Here is an 8,234-nt window from a genome sequence, read left to right as displayed (position 1 = left end):
AAAATAGACCAACAGCATCTAACCTGAACAGCACAATATATGACATGCTTAATTAAATACAGTAGGTCTTGCTGTTTTAGTTGAAGTAGCAACAATAGGATTGAAACAGCAACTTAAGTGGCATTCTAAAATGAATCAGTTGTACATGGCTAAATTGAGGGCTGAACAGTCAAAAATAATCTGAAATATTGTTTTTGCATCTGACATACACAACAAAACTGTGAGAAAAAAAAAACGAATAATTGTACTCTATTGTGAGAAGGCAAATAAAAGTAATTGTGGTTTTAGTGCCCCTATTGTGCATTTCACCTGGAAACTGCCTTGGTATGAACAAAGCAAAAATATTTTATTAGCAAAAATACAGGTAACATGATTTTATGAGACCAGGTTGGAAATCTCTTGACAAGGACAGCTATGTATCGTGTGTTGACTTATTTTCTATTGATAAAGGAAGCTGGGGTGGGACTTACATATTTTAGAGAATAAACTGGTAACAATGTACAATAAGGTTCCATTTCTAAACATTAATTAACAACATTAGTTAAAATGAACGAACAACGAACAATACTTTTACAGCATTTAATAATCTTGGTTGATGTTAATTTCAACATAAAGTAATACATTTTAAAAACAAAAGTTGTATAAGTTGACATTAGTTAATGCACTATGAAATAACATGAACAAGCAATGAACAATTTTATTTTTACTAACTTTAACAAAGATTAATCAATGCTGTAAAAATATATATTGTTCATTGTATGTTTCCCAATGCATTAACTAATGTTATCAAATGGAACTTTATTGTAAAGTGTTACCAATACAATTCAAATTTTGGCATCTTTAAGAAATACACTGGCAAATATATGGCTTTAAAACTAACAGACATGGACTAAAAGCCACAAAACTCCAATTTGATTACATGTCATTTTTAAGCTGTATTTAACCATAAAGCAGAGGATCTGCTCTATGTGGAAGAGTATGTTCTTAAGAGGATTCTGCAGTCAACTTCGTTAACCGTAACACTTTCACTTCACTTCCACATTCTTCTCCTTTGATTTTGGTGATTCAGATTCTTTGTGCCTGTCACCACCTGCTGGGCAAGGAGGAGAATTTGTTGTAAAAAAGGACAAAGATATTATGTTTCTCACCCACACTTCTGAAGATGTGGATTTAACCACGGGAGTGGTTATGGAATACTTTTATGCTGCCTTGATGGGCTTTTTGGAGCTTGAAAATTCTGGCCACAATGTCAGTTGCATTGTATGGACCAACAGAGCAAAGAGTTTTGCAGAAGAAGGAAAGTTATACACATCTGAGATGGCATGAGGGTGAGTAAATGATGGGAGAATTGTCATCTTTGGGTGAACTATCCCTTTAATTTTCATCATTTCACTTAATGCAGCTATATGGTTTGTATGTGTCTACATTGTATAGCTGCAAAATCTTATCTTCAGAAACCCCCCGCTGTTGGCCGAGTACCATTCTGTGCAGATTGCTGGATGGTTCTACCGGTCTGAAAATCTACTGTCACTATTTGAACTCTGCCTACTTTGGTAAAAAAAAAAAAATCCCCAAATTACACTTAATGATGAGGTTCCACAAGTGTGCTGCCTTAAATAAGATGTAGGAAATTTTTGTCTGTATTTTCACAGACCTTTCTCTACAGAAGTAAAAGAGTCAGTTGAGGATATTTAGTCAATAATTTAAGAGCCATAAATCAGTCATTTGCAGGATTATAGAACTGAATCCTGTGGTGCGGACAGCTGGCCTGTATCCAATGTGTGAACAAAAGAATTATTTACTCACCCTTATGCCATCCCAAAACCACATGAATTACTATTTATTTAAATTAATGTCCCGTTGGTTAAATTCAATACAATGCCAGTACAAAGTGACTTATTTTTAACACTTAAAAGCAACCAAAATTAATCCAAGCATCTCATGTGTCATAAACAAAGTCTTCATAAGGCATAGGAACACTTTGTATAATGAACAGACTATAATATATGTAATTTTCTCTCAAACTAAACAATATAAAACATAATAATTGATAAAGTCTATAAACAGCACTGAAAACAAATATGGCAGCCACGGCAATTACATCAGCTTAACAGGATCTTGTGTGTCTCATGAACACATAACTACCCTATAACTATGTCATGACATCATGCTGCAACCTCATTGGCTTCCGTGACGACATCATGACGTTTGGTCGAGAGATCAAGTAAAAATCTTTAGGATCCTATCTTTTCTGCTTTTTCCAAATGTAAAACTTCATTGCCTTATTATTCAGTTTCTCTTTCTCTCTACCTCACTCTTCCTTTTTTCTAATTTACTGGCCACAGTTAGAAATCAGCCGACTGGGACATGCCAGTAATTGAAGTCTCCACAGTGACTGCCTACAGCACAGCTTTTAGTGATTCACGGGGGAGGTTTCCTGGGGGAAACTCAATAAGCTGCTCACCATTAAGGATAGTCATCATCAGACTTTTTCCACCACAGGATGTAGAACAACACTTGTTGAAGGCATCTGAAAATAGCATCAGGATGTTTGACTTATGACCAACGGATAATACAAATACACAGGTTTCATGGAGGACAAGGGTATTTTGTTCAGTGACAGTAATGTGTATTGAGATTCATTCTGATAAGTGATATATTTATGAGGTGTCATATCACAATTTTCCTCCCCACTTACAGTATTGTGTTAGTAGATATAATTTTTGCCTTAACAGTCATAATATAGCTTCCACACTCTATTTGACCCTTAGAATTAAATAGCCCAATTTTTGGTTACGTGCCTTTATTTATCTCAAAAGTTCAAGGAAAAATCATTACTCATGACATGACTCCTATAAGGAATGATGCATTTTCACCCATAGCTCATCATAGTTCACCAGCATATATTGTGTTGTGAATGCTGGTCCAAAACTTCTTTGGTTCACCAGCATTACCAGAAATAAACCCCAATAATAAAACTGGCTAACCAGCTTCAACAGCTAAGTTGGTCCACCAGCTAGACCAGTACTAGCATACTAACCTTTAGACCAGCATCAGAATTGCATGCTGGTTGAGCTGGTCATTTCAACAGGGATCAGAGCTTGATCAACATCCTGGGGAAAAAAAATATGTTTCTTCTAACTTCACAGAGCAAAGCTCTTTCACCAGTTGTCCTCCGTTTTGCCTTTAGTTCTGGTCAAAATCTATCAACCAGTCTCCATATGTATTGAGTAGAAAAAAATATGAAAATTAGCAAATTAGTTTGAAAGGTTTTATCCCTTTAAAAGCATTCTAGACATATATATTGGTCTGAATCCTGAAGGTGCCCAGATCCAGGGTAAGGTTAATGCACACATCTACAATGAATATAAAAGGGAAACCAGATCTGTTCAGGCCTTAAATACATTTTACCTTAAAGCTAAAGTATGATGCATATTCTTTATGATAAATGTTGTTGTGACCATTCCCTGATTTGTGTGCAACGCTGGCGCACCTGGAACTGCATATTGGGACTGTGACCGACACACAGTGAAAGTGTGATAAATGACTCCATGATCGTGCACATTTAACAACCTCCTGAATCAGGTACAATCAAAACCCCATGAGTGGAGCAGGTTTGTAATTCTGCAAGCTTCTAAAAACATCAACATGTTGAGGTGGCGTTAGAGCGCAGGGGCTTGATTATGTCTCATTTGGGCCTGTGTGAAAATTGTATACCATTATTGCAGCTGTCAGAACATTGAACTTTTGGATTTATCATTTTCTGGGGAGCTGTGGAAGATCTTTCACATGAAACTAGGAACAAAAAACAACACAAAACAGTATTTAGCCCCAAAGCACACCATGTCTTGAGAGTGTGGTATCAGTGACGCAGCACTCTCTATAATCAACGCCTGGAAGGAAGCTGATGACATGATTGCCTGTTGAGAAACTGATGTTACTAATTAAAACTGGAAAAGTGATGACTCCTCTCATCCTCACAGAGTTATCATGCTCTCTGTGTTGGCTTTGGCCTTGACGTACCCCTCTGCTTCTTCCTCCTGATAAATGCAAGAAAGAGGCTTTATGAGAAAAGAGGAAGGAAGGCCACAGACAACATCACTTCTGCTGTTGTGGTTTCCATACAAGATACTTTGTATGGAGAAAAACCTCTATGGGTGTTTTTTTAACAAAAAGTGTCCGTAAAAAAAAGAAACATCACAATGCAAGATGTTTTGTGTTTTTTCAAATGTACTTATACTTAATATTAAAATACACTTGAACAGTATTTTTTTCTGAATGTAGTGAGGATGTCTTCAGATGGCAAATGATTGTAATTCTTCAGCTGTTCCCTGCGGTCTACATAATCTTTAATGAATCAGAGTGTATTTACACAAAAAGGTCAGTAACATGAAGCTCATCACAGCTCCAGAGCTGTATCAGGAGGCTTGACATTAATCCTGAGGGTAATGTGGACCTTCCTGTGCCTAATGAAATCTGAAGCCTGAAAATGGCCACACCTAATGATACTCCCTGACAGTTTTTGTATTAAACAACCATGGCTGCTGGGATCAATCTAAATAGCACACAGATGGCCAACACTATTTTTCTCTACTTTTCTACCCTTAAGCACTTTCATATGGTATCTAATTTACCATCTGAGGACCGTTCTTTCCAAGCAGCGATTCTTGATATTATACTTCTTGTCTGTTTGTTTTTATGGGTTTTTAATTATTTATTCCTAACAGAAAGCGAAAATTGAACACGACACAAAACACAAAACCAACAGCACACAAAATTGGTCTATACAATACATGTTTTAAAATCTAAACATGATGTAGGAAAAACTCATTTAAGTTGCATCATATTTTAAGTTACATTAGTTCACCTTGGCCTAATCATGCTTAATTCTTCTCTTCCTAACCCTAATTAGATGTTTTTGTAGATAAATGTAATTCAACAATTAGCAGTTATATAACTGAAAAAGTCCAGGTGGGGATACTGATTAAATTCTGGCAATCAACATCAAAGTTTTCCATCTCTTTCACCTTCGAACCACCCAGAAAATTCACTGGGAAAAGATCAATTCTGCCCCTTTTTTTAAAGGCTAACTTCTTGAGAAATCATGGCAACAAACAACAATCAACTTTGTTGCCTGCTTGAAACCAATGCCAAATGTTCTTGCAAAAGGAGAATATAAAAACAGAACAACATCACCAGAAAACAAACACGCTTCTTTTGTTAATTTATTTTGTATTAGTTATCAGAATGCATGCTTCTGTATACTTCACACTTACTCACATGCAACCCATGTTGCTTGTGGCACATGGGGTGTTTACAGAACTTTATGGCTTTAGACTCAATGTTGCTCAATGGAATTAAGTTTATTCAAACAAATTTAAATCACTGGTTTTGATGGTGAACACACTGTACTGTGTGCATTCACAGAAATTCCCTCTTCCTTCTTATGAAAAAAACTATCAAGATATTTCATGAGGCATCAGGCTCACATGATCATATATCTCTCCCCTGACCTCAACATACAATTCTACAAATGCATTCAGTTGTTAAAATATTCTATTTCTTTTCATACTGTGTGCACCAAAAATAATATACTGAAAAGGTACTACAGTACAGAACAGATCTGATCCTGCCTATATCTCATGAGTGATGGTGTTGATGATCCTCCGAGGCACCTCATGCATTTGACGAAAGATGTAAAAACACCCTCTCTCTAAAAAGTGCCAATCAAAATATACAAATGTTTTGGTTGGGAGGGTTACTTGTAAAATGTATTCTACTACAGATTACAGAATACATGCTGAAAAATTTAATTTGTAACATATTCTGTTAGATTACTCAAAGTCAGTAAGTGTATATAAAATGTAATATCAAAGCTCTTACTCGAGAGAAAGAGAGAAAATAATTTACACCTGTAAATCTACTTATTCATGCAATTATCCAATCAGGTAATCATGTGGCAGCAGTGTCATTTATTCAATCATTAAGATACGTGTTTGGAGCTTCAGATAATGTTCACATCAACCATCAGAATGGGAAAAAATGTGATCCCTGTGATATCGACCATGGCATGATTGTTGGTGCCAGATGGGCTGTTTTGGGTATTTCTGTAACTGCTGATCTCCTGGGATTTTCATGCACAACAGTCTAAAAGTCTAAAGTAAAGAGCATGGTGCGAAAAAGATAAAACATCCAGCGAGCAGCAGTTCTGTCAATGGCTTGTTAATGACAGAGGTCAGTGGAGAATTGACAGACTGGTCCAAGCTGACAGGAAGGTGACATTAACCCAAATAAACACGCGTTACAACAGTGCTATGCAGAAAAGCATTTCTGAACGTACAACATGTTGAACATTGAGGTGGATGGGCTACAGCAGCAGAAGACCCCTATGGGTGCCACTGCTGTCAGCTAAGAACAGTAAACTGAAGCTGCAGTGGGCACAGGCTCACCAAAACTGGACAGTAGACAATTGGAAAAACATTGCCTGGTCTGACAAATCTGGATTTCTGCTGAGGTACACAAATGGTAGGCCCACTGCAGCCTCAGTTTTCTGTTCTTGGCTGACAGTAGTGGAACACAACATGGTCTTTCTCTGTTTTAGCCATCCGCCTCAAGGTTTGACATTTTGTGCATTCTGAGATGCTATTCTGCTCACTACAGTTAAAGTCAAGTCATTTTTATTTGTATAGTGCTTTTTACAACACACATCGTTTCAAAGCAGCATTACAGAAAATCATGTATTATTGCGATCCATTGCAGTTGAAGTGGTTATCTGAGTTACCGTGGTCTTTCTATCAGCTCGAACCAGACTGGCCATTCTCTGTTGACCTCTCATCGACAGGGCGTTTCCGTTGACATAACTGCCGTTCACTTTTTTTTTTTTTTTTTTGGGCACCATTTTAAGTAAACTCTAGAGATCGTTGCATGTGAAAAATCCCGGGAGATCAGCAGTTACAGAAATACTGAAACCAGTCCGTCTGGCACCAACAGTCATGCCAAGGTCAAAATAGCTGAGATCATGGTTGATGTGAACATTAACTGAAGTGCCTAACCCATATCGGCATGATTTTATACATTACACTGCTGCCACACGATTGGCTGATTAGATAATTGCACGGATGATTGTTGGGTGGGAAATATTAGTCATTACAATTGGACCTACAATTTAGAACAGTATTCAAGAAGTGCATTCTTTCTCAAATAATTCTGTTTACCAACAGAATTCTGTTTTCTAGAGGAAGTGAAAGAGGTCACTTGTTCCATATCTAATCAACATCAGCTGAAAGTTTACAAGCATGTTCTGGCATAATACTAGGGGAAATTTCCTAAATTTTTTTAAAGGCCACTGAAAGATGTCATAAAATGCTCATGAAGAACAATACCAAAGGAAGTCACTACTATTTAAGATCACTTATCCATAAGCCCTATTTCTTTCTTGAATTGTTTTTCACTATTGTAACTGAAAAGATCTTTATTCACCTAATACCATAATAACATCACTCAGATAGACAGTTCCATTTTATTACTGTGAGTGAACCATACACTACAACATAAAAAAATCCACATTAATCCCTCTAATCAGTGAGATCTGAGAGTCTTACGTGAAATCTCAGGCACGCACAGCCAGGCCAAGAGGATGGTACACTGCTAGGACCTCCTGTTGGCTCAAACTATTTTGGCAGGTCTTTGAATTTTTGGCAGATCAGAGTATGGAATGTGCTCCCACTTTTTGAGCCACTCAGCAGTACTGTCTTGTACTGGATAGGGCAGAGGGTGCACAGCGGAGAAGGCAATAACATCATGCTTCGCACCCCCTTTAGTCAGGCACTTCTGGGCAAGGCTTGGCTCTCAGTAGTCTGGGGTGCTGGGCAGCCATCAGGGCCAGCACCTAACAGCCTACGGGGCAAAGGCAGAGAGCACGGGCAGCACAGCAGTTGGCCACACAACAGCCTGACCATGACTGAGCATCATAAGTGATGAATCATCCAATCTCTGCAGGTCAGAGCATATAGTGCAAAGAGGTCTCATCCCTCACTTAAACGTGTGCACCTGTTCTTCTGTTCCTTACCTCCTCATTCCAAATGTCTAGTATTAGAGCATATTCAACATAGTCTCAACTGAAAATTGTAAGATATCACACAACGTGACTCTTATTTCCATTGCAATTGGTCAACTAACAGAATTTTAAATCGATACATTACATTCACTAAATTTTAGCAAGCCTCATATCCAAC

At 37.5% G+C, this 8,234-nt stretch overlaps 1 protein-coding gene across 1 annotated transcript in view; it reads right to left on the bottom strand.

Annotated features, from left to right (window-relative positions):
* Nucleotides 1–839: 839 nt before the first annotated feature.
* vimr2 (vimentin-related 2) overlaps nucleotides 840–8,234 on the bottom strand; it is a 90,941-nt gene continuing 83,546 nt past the window's right edge. Inside the window, exon 10 of the mRNA XM_052150116.1 lies at nucleotides 840–1,090. The gene's annotated coding sequence lies outside the window, so the exon portion shown is untranslated. The remainder of the gene's footprint in view (nucleotides 1,091–8,234) is intronic.

This window comes from Xyrauchen texanus, chromosome 19, assembly GCF_025860055.1.
Source record: "Xyrauchen texanus isolate HMW12.3.18 chromosome 19, RBS_HiC_50CHRs, whole genome shotgun sequence".
Lineage (NCBI taxonomy): Eukaryota > Metazoa > Chordata > Actinopteri > Cypriniformes > Catostomidae > Xyrauchen > Xyrauchen texanus.
This window is presented reverse-complemented; position numbering and strand designations above follow the sequence as displayed.